General features: G+C 38.0%; 1 long non-coding RNA gene across 4 annotated transcripts; it reads right to left on the bottom strand.

Moving 5' to 3' along the window:
- Positions 1–4,032: 4,032 nt before the first annotated feature.
- LOC115992269 lies at positions 4,033–15,886 on the bottom strand. Of its 4 annotated transcripts, XR_004092465.1 has the most exons (8): positions 14,820–15,723; positions 11,084–11,168; positions 10,861–10,928; positions 10,625–10,687; positions 6,517–10,427; positions 5,053–5,211; positions 4,642–4,941; positions 4,033–4,283 (listed from the first exon to the last, which is right to left on the bottom strand). It is a non-coding gene; the product is annotated as an uncharacterized LOC115992269 (long non-coding RNA). The 4 variants fall into 4 exon arrangements; XR_004092468.1 differs by lacking the exon at positions 14,820–15,723 and adding an exon at positions 15,735–15,886 and having other exon boundaries at positions 10,625–10,928; XR_004092466.1 differs by having other exon boundaries at positions 10,625–10,928; positions 11,084–11,178.
- Between the last annotated feature and the right edge of the window lie 6,051 nt (positions 15,887–21,937).

Raw genomic sequence — 21,937 nt, 5'->3', positions numbered from 1 at the left:
GTCTACAAAATTCATCACATAGGATTTGAAAGAGACTATCACCAAAAAAGTTACATCATATACCTCTCACATCCCCTAGATCATAAGTGAAAGCTCGAAATTTGTGAAAACACAAGAGCTTGTTTAGACCCCCAATTCAAATTATGGCTTGATTGATTTTACACTAAATACTAAGTGCGGAATAGTGTAAACGCAAGCAAACAAACAAGAGAGCTACTCTACTTCATAATAAAAGCAACACAGCTGTAAAATGAAATAAACAAGAGTAGGGAAGAAAGATGCAAACACAGATAACATCGAGATGTGTTATTGAAGAGGAAACCGCAGAACTTGGCAAAAAACCTCTCCGCTACCCTCGAAGCAGTAATCGATCCACTAGACAATCAGTTGAGATACATGGGTAAGCAAGAGACCCTCCAAGCCTAATCTACCCACTGTACCTAAGCCCTCCAAACTCCTACTCCAACAAGGCTTCACGGAACCGTGTCTTGTCTAGCTCTCTAGATCCCGCAACAAGCTCCATGTTGCATCTGCCATCCTTGGCTTCTTCCAATGTTTCCCAGCAGCACCAAAACCTCACTGGACACTGTCAAAAGGTGTGGTAAGTGTTTGGGCTATTGACCTCTCAATGGTATGGAAATGGAGAGGTAGGAGATGAGGAAATCCCACAAACAAAAGTGTAGAGAATTGTTGGCCAAACAATTTCTAACTCTCAAGTGTTTTAGCTAGGGTTTTCTCTCAGAAGCTCCCTTCACATTTGTGGGTAATATGGGTATATATAGTGAGGGCACAGAAAGTATCAGACAGTACAGACTAGCAAAACAGAATGTCTCACGGGTGTCTCGCAGGAAAGCCTTACCCGCGAGATACTCGCGAGACACAGCTGTCTCCATCTGTACAAACTCTTCCCATTCCAATCATGTGTAAGGCACATGCTTCACTTCGCGGGAAGCTTAGTTGCAAGACACCCACGAGAAGTCTTCCATCTTCACTTGCTTGAGTCTTCACACTCTCTCTCTCTAGCACACAACCCTTACAATCAAATCCCACAATAAATATAGGGTGCACAAGATTGAAAATAATTACAATCAAATTTGGCACAGAATAAAAGCCAACAAAATACAAATTTGTAAATCACAACTTTACAATAAACTTGCAATTATGTAAGTTTCTTGATTTTGCCTCATATAGTACACACAAATTTTAATTATTCAGAAACTTATTAAAATAGCCGAGATAATGTATACACCAATTTTAGCAATTATTTGATTTAGCTTTAAGTCCAATAATGTACACACCAATTTTAGCATTTAAACCAAGGCTACACCTTATGATCTTTTTGTGCATGTGCTACACTTTCTCGAGCACAAAATCTTACGATATGCACTAAGGTGTTCATGATTGACTAGTGAATAGTGGTGAGATGGTTATTTATGCCTTTTTCTAAAGGTTCAAGTCCAACAGTTAAAGACATGTGACTTCAAGATCAAGACAAAGTGATTAAAACCATAAACATCTTTCTCACACAATATGCACTACAAAGCTTCAACTAGTAAAGTGCAATAAGTAAGCTCATCAAAGCTAAACAAGGTAAAAAAGACATGTTATGTGAAAATAAATTGACCAACCTTGTTTTCAAAACCAAGAAAATCGTGCAAAACACAATTTGCTTCCTTTTTCTTTTTTTATTTTGGAAAAAAATAAACAAAGACAACCTAGAATGAAATGAATGAATGTTATGCAATGCAAATCTTAGAAACAAAGAAAACAAAAAGGAACCAAAGAACAATGGTTAAAAAAGAATAGCAATGAAGCACAAGGACCATGTCAGAAGGACTCAATTAGATTGAGCCTTTTGCATCTAAAACTTTTTAGATGCACCACGAGCATTGGAGTTCTTATTCACATAGGAATGATTTCCAACTCTAGGATTTGAATAAAGGTTTAGAGCCTTTACCAATTTACTAATGAGTACTATAGGATCTTGTGCTTGAGGCACAAGTACTTTTGGGTTGTTTGCTCTCTTAGCAACTTGTAGCTTGTAACAATTTGTAGTAAATGAAAATTTGAAGCCAACATATTTGATGCGTGCAACCAGTTTCAGGCTTCATTGGTTAAACCATCAGAGCAGTAGCCATATATCTCTCAGGCATTTAATCAAACACCCAGTGAATGACACATGGAGATAAAAAGAAAAAAAATTCACAGAGACCCAATCCAAAAATTAAAACAGACAAATAATTCTTACTATAGAAATTCTCACATGGAGATAGAAAAAATGTTCTTTGTGGATTTAAATAGCAATACGTAAGAGGGGAAAAGCAAACATACCCAAGTGGTACAACACCAAACCAAGCTCACAGAGACCCAACCCAAAAATTAAACCAACCCAATAATTTCTATTATAGAAATTTGTACATGGAGATTAAATAAATAAATAAACAAGAGACGTACCAAGATTGAACGGTGCGACAAAACCACCAAGACGCCGCCGAGACATGGGCGACGAGACGACAGGGAAAAGCTCACGATGGCTCTGAACTGACCGCCTCTCTCTCTTTCACCGTTGGACCTATTTCTCTTCCCTCTTCTTTTTGCTAAGTTTGGGACTTTTGGGTGATTAAGTTTGTTCTTAAAAGTCACGTGAGTCTCACGTGCTTATTCTATTAGTGTTTTAACATGAGAATAACTGAAGTATTGATTTGACAATTGTGAGTTGTTTGAGTAAATTAGCCAATATAAAAGTTGAGGTGGTATTTCGGCCAGTAGTTAAAAGTTTAGGGTGATATAACAAAAAAAGGTAAAGAAAAATAAGTGATGTGATTGATGACGTGACACAATATACAAGAGCTTTGCAAAATTAATGCAGCGATTCCATTGTTTCATATAGCATAATAGATTATTTTACGTAAGAATTGGTCAAGTGGTTATAATGGCATTTACATTTTTTTCTTGAATTGGTATCTTTTACATCTACATTGCTTGAAAACGAATTATATTACTATAAACCCATACACGACTTTGATTACTTATGGATTATATCTTATTGAACAAACTTAAGTTTGTAATATATTACTAAACTTGGGTTGTGGTTTAGCATTTTAATGTTTGGAGTTTATTTATTTGTTTATGTAGAACAGATTAACTATATTGAAATTACTTTCAACAAATCAACAATTAAGTCAATTCAAATACACAGTAACTTGGTGTGTGTGAGACAAAAGAACTACGCACACCCAAATTAATAGTCAGATATTCAAAAAAGACTAGATACATTCGTTTCTAAAAAAATAATAATAATAACAATTACATTAATTGTATCAAATGTTATAAGTGACATTGAAAACTCTTATAGAACACTTTCATATAAAATCTTAGGTGCCCACTCAATATGGGCCGACTCGCTATATACACATGCAGAATCAATCCATTAGTAGTCTCTTCAAGGATATTAATAAAATATAACAAGCAGGAGACTAAGATTTTCTGCTCTAACATTTAATATTTGCATGATCTCTTTATCTGATAGGACGTATAAAGTTTCCCCAAGTACCTCTGACGATTCTTGAAGATCTACAAAGTAATAGTCGGGCCGAAGATATTATCAGTAGACAAATTTTGAATCATCCATGCGATAGTGGGCATGAGTGTAAAGAGAGATGCTCTAAAATACACAAAGCGAAGATTATAGAAAGTGGTATATGTGTGTTAACGCCTCTCAGTGCCTCTCACTGTATCTGCATGTTTAAGGATCCTAGTTAGATAGTAACTAGTCGCTAACCCGTGCAATACACGGGAAAACTATTGTATATGTTTAAGGATCCTAGTTAGATACTAACTAGTCGCTAACCCGTGCAATACACGGGAAAGCTATTGTATATGATTCTATGAAGATATAAACTATTCTTTTTCTCTTCCTCCTCTTAATTGATGATATGAAACATTAAATTATGTAATGAAAAATAGAAATCAAACTTAAGTTTAAATTAAAATGAAGAATCAAATCTTTAACATCCTCAATTGTCCATTAAATGTATGAAATACAAATTTAAACTACTCAATCAATATTTCAAATAAATTGAAAGACAACTTTAAAGTGTTCTTTGTATCTTCTTCCTTTGTTGCTTTGTAGAAGTCACTAAATATGCCATTTTGTTTTCCTTGATTACAGATGTTGGTGTGAGTTGTACATAACTTTGAACATAAACTTTTTGAAACTTTGTAGAATCACCATCTTGTTCACTTGATAATTTGTTGTTATATTCATTTGAAATAATGTAAGCCTGGCAATAGAATAGATTGAGAAATGTATTACAACATATAAAAGTTAAAAATCAAATTTGTAATTTTGCTATATTAAATAATACATACTTTGTTATTTTATCAAGCTGAATTACTTTGTCAATTTCTTCAAAAGATTCAAAAACTTTCTTGACAGTGAAAAATTCTCATCCATACTTGAGATTATAGTCATTTAGTTGTATTTGAAAAACAAATTCTTTTCCATTCATATTTTCCATTTAATTAATGAATATCAATGAACTCATAATTTTATAGTTAAATTTTGTAAAAGCAGGTCTATAGTACATAAAGCAATGTTAAGGACACAATGTTATTGTTGAAGGTGTTCTTTTTTCTTACCTTATTATCAAAGTCCCACATAATTTTTGTTATTTCACTAATGGTTCTTCTGTTGATGTTCATCTCTTCTTGAATTGTCACTTGTGATTTGAATTGTTTTGGCATCAACAGTATGCTCCTCCAAGTGCATTTATATGGTCACCTTGCAATCTGCAGCATCATGCTCCTCCAAGGCCAAAGCTTGAGCCTTGTAAATAGACACATTTGTAGACAAAATATCCTTCCTTAACGTAATTTCCTTCCGTGGGTATCTACCAAGCATAACGGCAATATTGACATCTTTACACACTTCAACAACGTCTGTGGTAGCAACCAGCCCGATTGAACCATATTCATGACATGAGTGAAGAAACCTAAGGGAAGAGAATATTTCTACCAACCTAGAATTAGCTCTCAAGATAAGGGACATACCTTTCAGAAGAGGAAAGGCAACATCAGTCATTTCCATTCTTATCCCATTCAAGGATTCAGCTGCCTGCTCAATATCAAGCAAGTGCAGAATCACAAGCTTATCAGGACCCAACATGATTCCCCTTACAATCATAGGAACAATGGCATAACCTATTTGCCCTGTTGAACAAAATCAAAATTTTGAGCTATAGATACAGAAACTATATATTATCATGTCTAGAGGAAAGAATCGCCAACCTTATAATAAAAACAAACTTATAATAAAAAATAAATAACTAAATAACTCCCCTACTATTCCACCAACCTTCATTGGCATTAAATTTTCTCTACCTACCCCACTTTCTACTCCTTTTCCAGTGAATCAATACTTGCTCATCAATTCAAAATTTGCTTACATTAAATTCTCCACCTACCCCCACTTTCTTTTCCTTTTCCCATTCAGTCAGTACTTGCTTCTACAATCCGAATCTATTTCTACGCTCTTCATTTCTTCTCCTCATTTTACACATCTTCCTCTACCTCTCTCTCTGCCAAGCAAAGTTCAACCTCACTCCACAGCTAGCATGTTCCCAAAATATCATTTCTTTTACAACAGATCAGCGTTGCTTCTTCCCTAAATTTCTTTTCTTTTACAAGAACTGAAGATGAGAAAAGATTAATTGTTCTTCAGTTCTTGTCCTTTGAAGCTCGTTCATCTGCTCAAAATACCGCAAGGCTGAGTGAAAAAGGAGGCTGAGGCAGAGGCGTGTGAGGGAAAAAGTCAAAAAGGCAACCACCAAATTTCAAAGCCGAACAAAGAAGATGAGAAAGAGTGAGAAAAAAAAATTTCAGAGGAAACGGAAGCTGAGAGTGTGAGAGAGGGTTGTGAGGGAAAGAAAAAAAGAGGATATGAGTTTTTTGGGTTAGGTTTCCCCAAAACGACGTAGTTTTAGGTTGGGAAAAATGTCAAAAACGGTGTAGTTTTCAGTCTCAACACAACCGGCCAATAACCGGTTCAACCGTACCGGTTACCGGTTTCACGGTTAAACCGACCGGTTTTTTACTATTCTCGGATTTTAGTTATTTTTCGGTTTTTGATCATAATCGGACTGGATTAGTGGCCGGTTCCCGGTTGAACCGGCCAGTCCGGTCCGATTTTTAAAACCTTGGTTATAATAATGCGGGGAAAAACAAAAAACGTTTGTACAATACTATCAGCTATTACCAAAACTATCTAAATGTTGTTTTCTACTATATAAACCTATCTCACCATCAATGCCGATAAAACTTTGTAAAAGCTTTGATTCCTTTGAAGTTATTAAAGGTAACAAACTCTAATCTTAATGCACAAAACCACCATGAAATAAATAATTAAAAAAATCGAACCTACTTCTCAAAGGGAATCATATCAAAATCTCACCATCAATACCAATCCTAATATCAAACATATGACATTGAGAAAATAAGGCCAACAAAACATCTCACCCTGATTAAATCAACAACACAGCATCACATTCCCGACTTGTCTTCCTCCTTACCACTCTCCATGTAATGTGACTTCTAGAACAAAAACAAAAAATCACTTAGGAATTTTATCAAACAGCTTGTGTACGTGTAAGAGAAACAACTTAATAAAAGTGGACATCAATGAGAATGAATCATATCTAAATTCATTGTACCAGGCTCACTGGTCTAAGGTCCAAAACGTGACCCTACACATGTTAATAATGACAATCATATACAATGGTGGGGAAAAAAAAAAAAAAACACGAAAAAAAAAGTTAGTAAAAGAAAACAAACCTGAAAGAGAAAGAACCTTGAGTATTTGATATCATAGTTACAGAAGTCCCTTTTTCCCACATACGCACTACAATAAGTCACTCTGATTTTAACCAAAAAGATGAAATTCTTCCAATAAAAGGTATATTTTTTCTCTTTCTCGTCTTCTTTGTTTCTTAAATTTATCATATATTTTCAACCCTTTTCTTTTCACTTGTAACTCAATTGGCTTGAAATTTCATGAAAATAGATAGCTAAACATATAGATAAACTATTGATTTACATTCTCTTTCTAAAGATAACTCGATTGCTGAACCTTTTCATTAATCTTCGTATTTAAAGTCTAATATAAAGAATATTAAAAATAATAAAAAAATATTGTTTCTATATAGCATTTTTATAAAATTCAAAACATTGTTTATATTATTTACGTGTAATCTAACATACACATATTAGTGCGTTAGAGGTTGTTAGAGTTTACTATTACTCTACTGTTGTATTGGGTTACTGTTCACATTACTGTTGCTGCTTGTGTCAGTTAACTGTGGTTAATGGTTAGTCAATGCTTGGTTAACTGCTGTAGTTGCTGAGTGGGTTAGTTAGTGTTGTGAAGATATTAGTTGGTTGGATATTTGGTAAGGAATTACAGAGCAATCTTGTATAAAAGGCCTAAGACTATTATTAATCAAGCAAGTAGATTGTTCATCAGATTACATAACTCTCAATCTCCCTATCAATCTGGTCTGGATGTCCAGTTGTCCTCAAATTCAGCTTCCAAACAGGTTTGGCCTTTAAGAGGTCCAAAATATTTAATTAGTTAACCCATGTTAAACATTATTGAGATCTCTTTGTTTAAAATAATTTGTCATTTTTTTCCTTTGGTTTATCGTTTTGCTGTAGTTACATATTCTAAACACATTGATTCTGATTCCTTTTCATCTATTTGTTAGTAGAGTAGTAGAGTTTCAATAGAACTCATTCGTGTGAGCACTTGTACTTTTTCCCTCTTTTGTCTCTTCTTTCAATTTTGTACTTCAGTAGTTTAGATTGATTTCAGCATTCTCAAATAACAGAATAACAGAATTTTAGTTAGACTAAGTTTTCTTAGAGAAAAAATTGTGTCATCACTGAGTTTTTCTTGTAATTGTGAATTTTCTTTATTTATTTATTCATTTTATGCAGCAGCTGGAATTAATATGTTTGAGTAAACTAATTTTTTAAGAAATCTTATAGTAACATGACAATAATTTCTACAAAACTGGCTATGCCCGTAACAAATTTATACAATAATAGTTATGTCACTAATACAATTATTTCTATAAAATTGGCTAAGCCACAAATCAAACACCAGTGTACAGTGACAGAATAATATTAGTATAATTATTATAAATAAATAGTATCTCTCTCAGCATGTCCACTCAAACTATCACTGCATTTTCACAACCAATGCATACCAACCAATGGATACTCATAGTAATTATAATTATTATCCTTAAAATTGAAACTCAATAATGCACCACCAATCAAACTATCAAATATGCTACAGCTCTTAAGATAATTAAAATTTAAGAACAACAAAAAAAGCCTCACGTTACCCCAATTCTTATTACCATTTACCAAAATCTCGAGTCCTCCATCAATTTTAATAAATGCATATTCTTATATTATGATTAGGGGAAAATACAAATACAAATACAAATACAAAACAAAAGGGATTGATCCCACAAATGGGGTAACGTGAGAATTATAGAGAGTAAATGGCAAAAAAGCAAAAGCAACACAGAGCAACGCAACCCCAATGAAACCAAACGGCACGCAGAGGCAGAGGCATAGGCAGAGCAAGAGTAATAGCAAAATCAAAAACAAAAGTCAACACACTGTATTGTCTACCCAACGCCGATATGATTCTGGCCAAAACCCATTAAGCGAAAACAACATAGCATCTCCCCAACGAAACTATCTTAGTCCCTGAAACTTGATCTGTCTCAACCACCAATTAGTCGGCATGCCAAAAACAACAATGTATACACAACCGATACTACATCGTAAACGCCAACCTAAACCTTAGGAATGGAAAAATAGGTGGTGGTTTAGGGATGTTGGAGATGCAAAGGAAGGGTCTAAGGGGAGATTTATGAGGTTTTGAAGGGTTTGTTTGAGATTTGGGCAATGAAGACGAAGAAATAGAAGACAGGTTGGAGTATATCGGTGTTTTGTTTGAATCAGTGAATATTGGCACAAAAGGTTTGGGGTTGCGGTGTTTCAGAGTTTGCTTTTTGAGTGTGACTGTTTTTTAAATGGTTTTTTTTTTTTTTTTTCCTTATAAAGAATCCTCAAACAATGTAAATCAAAACCAAAACCAAATCTGACCCAAAATACCAATCTAAATCATAATTAACACCCAAATGATTCTCCAAATAAAAACCAAAAACCCTAAATTTTTAAATTTAAAACAAAACTTTACCAGTAGAGATTCTGATAGTCGGGTAGTGAGTGGAGGCTTACGGTGATGGCAAAAGAGCTGGGTGGTGCCCTTCTCTCTATTTCTTTGTATCTGTCTCTCTCTACCGGTGTTAATTCAGACATCAATGGCGGGAAAACTGATGGAGATGGCCGACTCTAACAAATTCTCTCTCCCTCTCTACCTCTGAATTTCTAAGCCTTTCCCTGAATCTCTTTTCTCTCCATCTCTCTTTCTCCTTTCTCCGTGTAGCAATCTTTGATTGTAATTAACTGATTTAAGTGGTTACTTATCTATTTATATTGATTGAGAGGCTCCCAAAACGAAACAGTGTTTTAATGAGTGAAACATTATAATTTATTGCTTTTTAATTGTGCCTCTCAAATGGTGTTTTAACCTTGTGAAACAATATAATTTATCGCTTTTTAATTGTGAAGGTGGCAGATTTTTAGATGGGTCTTTTTTCCTATGTGGCAGCACGGCCTTAATCGCAGGAAAAGAGTTCTACTTTTTATGTAGTATTATATATATATATATATATATATATGTAGATAATCATAATTGATTTGAGTTCATAATAAGGAGCCTTACTTTCTAAATAATCACATGTTTTTTCATGTAATACGCTACATCTGTTATGTGTAACTTTTTATATTAAGATTTACCAAAATTAAAACCGGTCTTGATCTAGCACCTTTGACACTCTGAAAAACTTCCCCCTTTAAATGAGCACGGCTAAATCAAATCTCGAGAGAGATTTTGGATAAAGATAGGATTAAAAGAGCACAGCCGAATCAAACCCTTATGAGATTAAACAAGCATGGTCGAATCAAATCCCGACAAGATAGATAGGATTAAATGAGCATGGTGAAATAAAATCCTAGAATGAATTATGGATTGTTGTTAGATAATTATAAAAAGGCAAGCATGACGCACAGAGCGTAGAATACTCGAGCCTCGGGTTAAACAAGCATGGTCGAATCAAACCCTCATGATTCAAAGAATGATGAAGGGGGAATCAAGGGGATGTGAAGGACTCAAACATACAGAGCTTTGTGCCATAACTGGAAGATCCCACTCTCTTGTTTGAATGTAAAGTTCGAAGAGGAAAGCTACATCTGCACGGCTGTCTGTTTGCTGTATCTGAAGTCCTAACCTGCATGAATTTGATATCAAAATAGGTTGGGAATGGAATAGTTTTGATGTGGGTTTGTTTTGACTGGTTTTGGTCTATTTGTGTTGTGGTTGTGTGCTGATGTGGCAGTTAAGGTGGGACTGTACCTGTTCTGGGTGTTATCTTAATAATATTCAGCAGGTTGTTGTAACTTCAGGTTAGGGAATATTATAATAGACCTGTGCCTTTGTATAAACTTCGCCAAGGTTATTTGCTATTGTAAAGCTTCAACGAAAAGTTATCTGCTTAAACAGAGCGAAAACATTAAGAGTACATATGCAGAACATGCTATATTGTGAAAGTATATATAGGATTTGAAATGTGGCAAAATATATCTTAAAAACATCTTTGATAATGACAATAATAGGCATCAGAGATGATAACTTGTGTACCTCCTCAAGCAGAACATACTTACCGTGGAGCTAAAGATCATTAGATTTTGAAGTTTGGAGGAAATCTCACAAGTATTTTCAGCTTCTGAAGCTGAAAAGAAATAATCAATAATCTCACAAGTATTTTTACACAATGTTGTCGAGGAAAAAGAAACCCAACTATTCTTTTGTTTTTATTTTTCTTAGGAGATGGGAATGGTGAAAGTCTTAGGTTTGGAAGACTAAAAATGAAGGCCATGGAAATACCTCATAAGAGAGCCCATAAAGTAATCAACCTAAGCTCATTTACAGAAGTCGTCGTTGCATTTGTTGGCCGCTGCATACTTGTTACCTGTATAAAACTTTAAAAGGGTCAAATGACAATATAGAAAACATTTCATAAATAACTTATTGATGACTAGTATAGAGAGGGGAGTTCTGTAAGTCATCAATGCAATTGGAGTTAGCATATTGAAACTAAAGTAAAATTTCAATAGTTCTCTCTCTAAAACATTATCAATATTATAAGTAGTTTTACCTCGGTTTCAAATAGAAATTACTTGAAGTAAAAAGTAGTTTGAATCCTTATCTAAAAGAGGAGCAACATAAAAGCTTAATAAGTCTGAAAGACGAAGTTCCTCGAACATATTTCAGCATCAATGTTTGAAAGAAGCGGCCAAGAACCTCCCTAGATCACTAAACTATACATCTACCTACCTTAACTTCAATCTTGAATACAAAACAGAGCCGAAATGTCTCATAAGAAAATGCATAGTAATATCCTCTAAATTACTTTGCATAGGAACAATCTGATTTATTCTTAAAAAATAAACCATTGAATATTCTTTCTAATCCATTAGCAACATAAAACTATTGAAGTTATAGATATTTACAACAAAAAACAAAAAACTATTGAATGTGTATGGCTGACAAACACAATCCAAACCAAACTTGGACTCTGCTTAATGTGAAAATACTATCTGTATAAGTAATGCATCCAAACCCACTGTCTTTACATGTAGACGTTTTCCCTTAGGTCCAGCTGATCTTTTGCCACATAGCATTTAGTCACCACGGAGTCACAAACACTTCAAATTTATTGATTCCTTCCTTTTGGTCAATGTTGGCAATGATCATGATATTTATGTCCTAGCATATTTCATTAGCCTTCCCATTCTTCAAAGTTCCCAAAATAGTTACCATTCAATATTTCTTTAGAAACCATGCAAAGCCTTCCCATTCTTCAAAGATTATATTAACTAGTCACTAACCCGTGATTATATAGTATAACTTTGATTATATAGTATAACTTTGATGTTGCCAAGTCCACTAATTTTTTTTTTTAACAACAATTTATCCTAGAGCAAAGAAGATAAAGGAAGATAAAAAACCACTATATAAGATAAACAAAGGCCCAAAACATAATTGTCAAATTATCAATAAGACATTAAAACAAACCTAGTTCACAAGTCGATGAAATGTAACATAATATCTATGTACCTAAAGCGTAAGCTCTGATGTTTATATCTCTTTGAATTGGTAACGTTGATGATCTAACCATGTACAAAGGTTTTTCAATGACTTATAGAACTTTAAGTCCATGAAGAAGTAACAGCAAAACAATTATGCATGTATAGCTATATTGCAAGCTGTCAACAATTTTCAGGACCCTGCAAATGGACCATGCATTTGCTGCCAGGGAATAATATGCCACATAAACACATGGGGCACTATGTCACTATCTCTTATAAGAAGCAACTCATAAACACAATATTCAAAACTTCAAAACGAAACAGTTGACAAATAGTCTAAGTATCTCTGCTTATCTACTCTTGATGGCCCCCAATTTTGATTATGCTGGCTTCTTGGAAACTGTTGAGGAGATCATTTGCAACAACATATATTTGTGTCAAATGCATCTAATTTCCTTTAGGTACAAATAATATTAGTTTGAAAGAGTGTCTATTTTGAAAGGAATGAAATGAATGTTTCAACTATCTCTATAAACAATTAAAACCAAATTTCATAAACTCTTTGGATACATCTTAAGTAAGACATACTATCAATTTCAAAAACACCAAATGTTGGGTTGAAAGTAACACACAATTATTCGAAGCGGTGCTATTAGGCTCAGCCAAGACACAATGTAGTAATAGCTATTTCTATGAGCAAGAAAATAAAAAATATTTGAAGCAATTGCTTGAAATCATTTAAGTACATGCCATCAATGAAGCTGCTTGAAATCATTTTAACTTTAAATACATACCATCAATGAAGCTGCTTGAAATCATTTTAACTTTAAATACATACCATCAATGAAGCTACAAATAATTACCAGCCTATTGGGTTATAAACTGTTTTCAGACTTCTCAACCTATTGGATTAGCGACCAAACAGATATGTGTTCATAAGTATGTTTCCTGACCAGATTTTAACTCCAGCATTTAGTCAAACACATAATAGCCACTTTTGTGTGGACCAAACTAATTCAAATTCTTAATTCAAAACATTCAAAACCAATCTGATCAGTGACCACAATACCAGAATTTAAATCATATTTCGAAATTTAAAAAAGTGGAAAGAATCTAAACTAAAAGCTATAAAACGAAATTGGTATATATATTTTGCCTAGATCTATGGTTTCTCAGTGACAAATAATCAATGTATCTATATAAAGCTATATGATCAATATATTGCTATAGCATAAAGAAAATCAATATATTGATATTTTCCCCATATTATATATTCAACATGTTGTGCACATTCCCTGAGAAATTTAAGCAAACAAAAAGACAGCAATACCAATGAACCAAGACAAACTTCAAACCCACATCACTTTCTGGTTGATCACATACAGATACTTTCATAAAGAAATAAAAGGTAATTAACTGATCTTGAAAGGAGATTTGTGTCCGTATTTGTGTTTTTCATGGGGGAGCAAAGGCAAGTGAAGGGTTGGGGGAAACGATGAAAAGGAGAGGGAGTTGCGTTTCAATGAGAAAGTTGAAGGAAGGAGAAGAAAGACTGAGTTTGATCTGGCTGAGTTTGTGTTTGAAAAAGAAGACCATCCTGAAAGCAAAAATCCTGAGTATCGGGTTATTAAGTTTTTTTTTTTTTGTTTTTTTTTTTTTAATATATGCTAGTGTGAAAAATTGTGGGAGCTTCAACCTTGACAAAATTAAACTCAACAACTATCCAACCTTGACAAAATTAAACTCAACAACTATAGCCTATCACATAAAATTCTCTGACAATAAAAGCAAAAAAGAAAAAAAAAAACCTAATAATAGTTATAATTTTTTTTAAATGTATAACATCTTAGAGCATTCTCGTCAAGAATGTTATAAAATATAGCATCTCAAAAAGTTACTTTATTCATTTTAACAACTCACTTTATTATTTTAACACCCAAAATCAAAGGTTATATTATTTATAAACACAAACCCATCCCATCGACAAAGGTTGTAGCACTAGCCGTTGTCATAGGTCACACCTATCTAGCCAGGCAATATATATAGAGTGTTTTACAAACAGGGTTTTGAGTACACAAACAATGAGCAAAACAGTTTGTACGTACCAGCCGGGGGAAACAAGCCTAATTTATAATTTAAGATCAAGCAAACATAAGAAAGAAGAAACACATTACAACTTCTAGCACCAACATTTGCAGAACTCAAAGCGTAACTGAATTATATGACTGCAACAAGCTCTTTTGTCTTCTTATCTCTCACCAACCTTGCCACCCCACACCAAGGTCCTTCAATGGTTCATATCACTCCTCCATCTCAACTCACCCCCAATGAACAAATCGCACACACAAAATCACAATACCAAAATTCACAAAGCAAGAAAAAACCAAACAACCCTAGCAAAATTTTATAGACACCAAGCACTAACAAATCCTAAAGTCTCATAGATAACAATAAAAAGCACAATAAGAGAAGGCACTCAGAGGGAGTGCTGCAAAAAAAATGAAGACAGAATCATTTTGCTCATAACCAACCTTCGCTTCCTCATTTTGCACATAACCAGTAATTATCAGAGTCCAAGAGATAACATCTTTTTTCACACATTTCATCAAACAGTTTCTGTGCATTCTTCATGTCAGAATCTGCAAATAAACTCAGCAATACAAGACCCACAAAATCCCTAACCCAAACCAAAACCTAATCCTCCCCAAATGGAAGCCTAATCCTCCCCTCCCCTCCCTTGAATCTTCGGTTTTGAGATGAGAATATGGGTTTCAAGACTGGGTTTTTGGGTTGGGTCAGGGAGAGGAGAGGGAGAGTGGGTTCGGTCAGAGAGAGAATGCTTGCGTTTGTGATTGTGGGTTCAGTCAGTCAGAGGGAGTAAGTAGTGAAGGGAAGCAGCGACTTGGGTCGAGCGAGAACGAAGAAAATAAAAAATAAAAATAAAAAACAAAGAGAGAGGAGGCAGAGGCGTAGGCGTGGGAGAAGAGAGAACCAGAAAAAAAAAATAAAAAAAATAAGAGGGAAAACAAGAAGCAGATAGGCGCGAAAAGGCAGAAAAGATGGAGCGTGTGATAGGAAAGTGGAAAAGGGACACGTGTTATATTAAACAAATCTTCTTCTTTTTTTTAATAGCATCTAGCATGTAGTGTTTTTTTTTAAATTTGATGTTAAAAAATAGCGTTTATAGCATTTAGCATTTGTTTAGATTTGACAGAGTAAACCTTCACCCAAAGTTGAGAACAATGAAATTACTAAATTTTTAATTAAAAAAACTAAATCACAATTCAAAGAACACAAAATAAGAGCTCTGCAACAGAATAGCAAATAAATTTTTGACAATAACATTTTAGTTGCTCAAAATCTCAGAGAATACACCCCTGATTGAAAATTTTCTTATCAAAATCTCAGATTGTATGAGAAAATTTATACCGATTATATTTTCATACTCATTATCAAAATCTCAACAATACTTCAATCATGGGAAATGGGAAAAGAGCTCTCGTCGGCGACCATGGAAGAAAGGAATGGGCTCTGTCTGTCGGCGACAACTGCTGGATTACATTACAGTCTCAGTCTGGGTGGGAGAGAGAGAGAGAGGGAAGGAAAGGTTAACACATTTACACATAATATTTTATGTTAAGTTTCACTTAATAAGAATGAGCATGATAACTAAAATACCAACAAAAGCCCTCAGAGGTCTATAGTTTACGCACATATGTTAAGGGTAAAAGAGTACATTAAAATCCCATCAGGTTTAGAAAACACAAAAATCTGAGAAGACGGCAATACCCCCACCTTATTTGTTAGTGCGGGACATTATAAAAGGATGGCCAAGGTAATTTCAGCCCATACTGTAAACAGATTGAAGTCCCATTGCAATATTGAGTTGCATAACATTGCATAAGAAGATTACGAACTTCCGGAAGCCATAAGTTTTTGATAATTTGGTCATTCGAGCATTGTGACCACTCGTTTTCATACGTTTTTCCGAGATCTACGAGCAGGTAAAGAGAAAACGAGCATCCAAGGTGATAGACAAGCATAAAATGCGCATAAAAAATCGGAAACTTCGAATTGCCATAACTTTTGGCTCGTTCGTCCGTTTGGGACGCATTTTTTTTTCATTTCATATAACTTTTCGAGATCTACGCGCCCCAAACGCCGAAGGCGGTTTGCCCCAACTTTTTCGCCAAATTCCACTTATTTTTAGAGATATGGCATTTTTAAGTTTTTTTCCCATAATTTTCTTATTTTTCCAAGCTCTTTTTTCCTATAACCTTCTTCGAAGGCTAAGTTTTGTATACAGGATCCTAAATAACTGATGGTAAATATTACTACTGTGTAATTATAAACATCAAAAATGCAAGCATCGGACAAGAAGGGTACAAATAAATTTATTGTGAGGCTATTTCCAACTGATATTCTTTGGTCGATTGGTCTAATACCTCTGTGCCTATCATCAATCTCATGTTCGGTCCCCCCCATTGGCAATTGCAAATAGTTTTCTTTTTTCTTCATGGAACGTAATATATTATGTAGTATTATCATTTTTTTTTTTTTTTCATGGAACATACAATATATTATTTGGTATGATAATATATTAGCGGTACCTCTGTGCCAATTACCATTCTCATGTTCGGTCCCCCACTTTGGCAATTGCAATTTTTTTTTCTTCATGGAACATGTAATATATTATGTAGTATTATCATGTATTTTTTTTCTTCATGGAACATGCAGTATATTATTTAGTATTATCATATATATACATTTATTGTTGGGGCATTTTAATATTAAATAATTAAAATGAATAAATGTTACAACATAAATGTAAAATATGGGAGTGAATATGGAAAATGAGGAGTTATGAATCCCACATTGAAAAGGAGAAAGACTATTTTATTCTTTTTAATTGTGGTGATTAATGGGCTAACATGAATTGTCTCAGATATTGGACTAGATACGTGCGCAAGGGAGAGGTGAAGAGTGGAGGTTATTGGCAAGGAAGGGTGTTCTTTTTGGTGGAGCTTTGGACTTGAACACTTTGGTTACCACTAGTTTGGTTAACCAAACTAGGGGTACTCTTCATCCATTGGTTCATGCCTTATAAGGCATGAAGAGGAAAGAGATCTTTCCAATGTGGGACAAGGGAATTCAAGCCAAAGGCAAGGTTAGGCAATCAAGCCAAAAATACCAAAGCCAAAGGCAAGAATTCTTAAGCACCTACAAATAATATTCAGAAGTAGTTTCTCTTTGTGTATTGTTTCTATTATTATTGTGTTTGCACCAACATTTATGATAACATACTTGTGGCTTTTGAATCTCTACATAGCATGAGCAACATGAGTTCAGGAAAAGTTGGGTACATGGCTATTAAACTGGAAACGAGTAAGGCATATGATCGGGTGGAGTGGGGTTACCTTGAAAATGTTATGAGAAAAATGGGTTTTAATGAGAGATGGATTGGATAATCATGGCGTGTGTAAAAACAGTCTCTTACAAATCAATGGCAAACCTCGTGGATTTATTCGACCCTCTAGAGGTATTCACCAAGGTGACCCACTATCACCTTTCCTCTTCCTCCTTTGCTCCGAAGGTCTCCATGGCCTAATCCAACATGCAGCAAACCTGGGAGAAATCAAGGGTTTCCCTCTTTGCAGGAGAGGCCCAGCAAATGATAGCCTCCTCTTTTATAGGGCGGTGATGAATGCAGAAAGATCATTGATATCCTTGAGAAATATGAAGGTGAGTCAGGCCAAAAGGTGAACAAAAACAAAACAGCTATTTTCTTTAGCAAGTCTACCGCGGAAGCAACCAAACAACAAATCCTGGCTGCCTTGTGCTTACAAGAAGTGGTGCATTTTGAGCAATACCTCGGGCTGCCATCATTGGTGGGTAGAAGAAAGAAAGAAGGCTTCAATTTTATCTAAGAGAAGGTGTGGAGAAAGTTGCAAGGATGGGAAGGGAAACTCTTGTCTCAAGCCGGTCATGAGGTGCTCATTAAAGCGGTAATACAAGCCATCCTAACCTATGCTATGGGGTGCTTCAAAATACCTTTGGGCCTATGCCATGAAATTGAAACCACCATCAGAAAATTTTGGTGGGGACAAAAGAGGAGAAAAAAGAAAGATCCATTGGGTGAAATGGGAGGAGCTCACAAAATCAAAAATGGAGGGAGGTATGGGGTTTAGGGACATAGCTATGCCATGGAGCTCACATCCGCTTGCTGGAATCCTCCTCTAAAATCATGGAATGAATTTAGGGACACAAAAATGGAAAAAGGCACGAGCCAATTTTTCCGGAGTGCGGGACGATGCGGGGCGATGCGGCACGGCGTGCACGCGGGCATGCCCCTGGGATGCCCACTGCCTGCCTGCTCGTGGGGAAATAACCTCATTTTCCAAAAAACCCTCATTTTTAGGAAATCACTCCAAATATGTGGGCAAGCACCAGCCAAGGCCATGGCCAAGGCCAAGGCATGCAGCAAGGCCAAGGCCAAGGCATGCAGCCAAGACCAAGGCAGCCCCCTATGGGCATGCTGCCAAGGCCGGGGCATGCAGCAGCCAAGGGGAAGGCAGCCCCCATGGGCAGGCAGCGAAGGCCAAGGCATGCTTGCTTGCGTGCATGCTGCCAAGGCCAAGCCAAGGCACGCAGCCAAGGCCATGGCATGCTTGCGTGGGCACGCTGGCATGCCCCTGTGTGCAGGCAGGTGGGCACGCTGGCATGCCCCTGGGCGCAGGCAGCAGCAAGGCCCTAGCATGCACGCAGCCAAGGCGAGTGCGAGGCATGCCCCGTGGGTGGGATGCCAAGGCCGTGGCATGCCCTTGGGACCCCTACAAGGCCATGGCAGCACTTGGGGGGGCTACTGCTGCCAAGCCTAGATAGCCTCTTCGGACACCTCCAACTCTTCCCCCCCTAAAGAGCGCTTAGGAAAAAATCCACACTGGCACGAGGAAACATTGATTTGTTGAGGAGGAATAATGGGTCTTTTTTGGAGCAATTCTTGGAGTCTTGCCCTGATTTTTTGCACACATGCTAAGAAAAATCCAACCTTCAACCTGTCAAAATATGGAGGCCAGATTCAACATATTTTATTTTTTACGATTTTAGGAAGCCGAAAAATGGGAAAAATCATAAAAAATTCAAAAACGCTCGGAACGCCGAACCGCTTGCTGGAATCCTCCTCTAAAATCATGGAATGAATTTAGGGACACAAAAATGGAAAAAGGCACGAGCCAATTTTTCCAGAGTGCGGGACGATGCGGGGCGATGCGGCACGGCGTGCACGCGGGCATGCCCCTGGGATGCCCACTGCCTGCCTGCTCGGGGGAAATAACCTCATTTTCCAAAAAACCCTCATTTTTAGGAAATCACCCCAAATATGTGGGCAAGCAGCAGCCAAGGCCATGGCCAAGGCCAAGGCATGCATCCAAGGCCAAGGCCAAGGCATGCAGCGAAGGCCAAGGCAAAGGCAGCAGCAGCCCCCCATGGGCATGCAGCAGCCAAGGCGAAGGCAGCCCCCTATGGGCATGCTGCGAAGGCCAAGGCATGCTTGCTTGCGTGCATGCTGCCAAGGCCAAGCCAAGGCACGCAGCCAAGGCCATGGCATGCTTGCGTGGGCACGCTGGCATGCCCCTGGGTGCAGGCAGGTGGGCACGCTGGCATGCCCCTGGGCGCAGGCAGCAGCAAGGCCCTAGCATGCACGCAGCCAAGGCGAGTGCGTGGCATGCCCCGTGGGTGGGATGCCAAGGCCGTGGCATGCCCTTGGGACCCCTACAAGGCCATGGCAGCACTTGGGGGGGCTACTGCTGCAAGCCCTTAGATAGCCTCTTCGGACACCTCCCAACCTTCCCCCTAAGAGAGCGCTTTAGGAAAAAATCCACCTGGCAGAGGAAACAGTTGATTTGTTGAGGAGGAATAATGGGTCCTTTTTTTGGAGCAATTCTTGGAGTCCTTGCCCTGATTTTTTGTACACATGCTAGAAAAATCTAACCTTCAATCCTTGTCAAAATTTGGTGGCCAGATTTCAACATATTTTATTTTTTACGATTTTAGGAAGCCGGAAAATGGGGAAAATCATAAAAAATTCAAAAACGCTCGGAACGCCGAACCGCTTGCTGGAATCCTCCTCTAAAATCATGGAATGAATTTAGGGACACAAAATGGAAAAAGGCACGAGCCAATTTTTCCGGAGTGCGGGACGATGCGGGGCGATGCGGCACGGCGTGCACGCGGGCATGCCCCTGGGATGCCCACTGCCTGCCTGCCTGCTCGGGGGAAATAACCTCATTTTCCAAAAAACCCTCATTTTTAGGAAATCACCCAAAATATGTGGGCAAGCAGCAGCCAAGGCCATGGCCAAGGCCAAGGCATGCATCAAGGCCAAGGGCCAAGGCAACTCAGCGAAAGGCAAGCAAAGGCAAGCACAGCCCCATGGGCAAAGCAGCAGCCAAGGCCGAAGGCAGCCCCCTATGGGCATGCTGCGGAAGGCCAAGGCCATGCCTTGCTTGCTGTGCATGCTGCCAAGCCAACCAAGGCACGCGAAGCCAAGGCCATGGCATGCTTGCGTGGGCACGCTGGCATGCCCCTGGGTGCAGGCAGGTGGGCACGCTGGCATGCCCCTGGGCGCAGGCAGCAGCAAGGCCCTAGCATGCACGCAGCCAAGGCGAGTGCGTGGCATGCCCCGTGGGTGGGATGCCAAGGCCGTGGCATGCCCTTGGGACCCCTACAAGGCCATGGCAGCACTTGGGGGGGCTACTGCTGCCAAGCCTAGATAGCCTCTTCGGACACCTCCTACTCTTCCCCCCCTAAAGAGCGCTTAGGAAAAAATCCACTCTGGCACGAGGAAACATTGATTTGTTGAGGAGGAATAATGGGTCTTTTTTGGAGCAATTCTTGGAGTCTTGCCCTGATTTTTTGTACACATGCTAAGAAAAATCTAACCTTCAACCTGTCAAAATTTGGTGGCCAGATTCAACATATTTTATTTTTTATGATTTTCGGAATCCAGAAAATAGGAAAAATCATAAAAAATTCAAAACTGCTCGGAACGCCGAACCGCTTGTTGGAAACGTCCTCTAAAATCATGGACTGAATTTAGGAACACAAAAAGGCGAAAAGGCACGAGCCAATTTTGCCGGAGTGCGGGACGATGCGGGGCGATGCGGCGTGGCGTGCATGCGGGCATGCCCCTGGGCACCCTGCCATGCCCAACGCCTGCCTCTTTGGGGCAAATAACCTCCTTTTCCAAAAAACCCTCATTTTCTGGGAAGTCACTCAAAATTTGTGGGCAAGGCAGCGAAGGCCATGCAGCAGCCCCCCATGGCACGCAGCCAAGGCCTTGGCACGCAGCCAAGGCCTTGGCACGCAGCCAAGGACAAGGCATGCAGCCAAGGGCCCCCCAAGGCATGCTGCCAAGGCCAAGGCACGCCTAGGCAGCAGCCTCCCCCATGGCACGCAGCCAAGGGCCCCCCAAGGCATGCTGCCAAGGCCAAGGCAGCAGCCCCCCAAGGCACGCAGCCAAGGCCATGGCATGCAGCCAAGGCCATGGCATGCAGCCAAGGCCAAGGCCATGCAGCAGCGAAGGCCAAGGCAGCAGCCCCCATGGCACGCAGCCAAGGCCAAGGCCATGCAGCAGCGAAGGCCAAGGCAG

The sequence above is a fragment of the Quercus lobata genome, chromosome 1 (genome assembly GCF_001633185.2).
Source record: "Quercus lobata isolate SW786 chromosome 1, ValleyOak3.0 Primary Assembly, whole genome shotgun sequence".
Lineage (NCBI taxonomy): Eukaryota > Viridiplantae > Streptophyta > Magnoliopsida > Fagales > Fagaceae > Quercus > Quercus lobata.
Note: the sequence above shows the minus strand (reverse complement) of the source record. Positions and strands in the feature narration are given on the sequence as shown.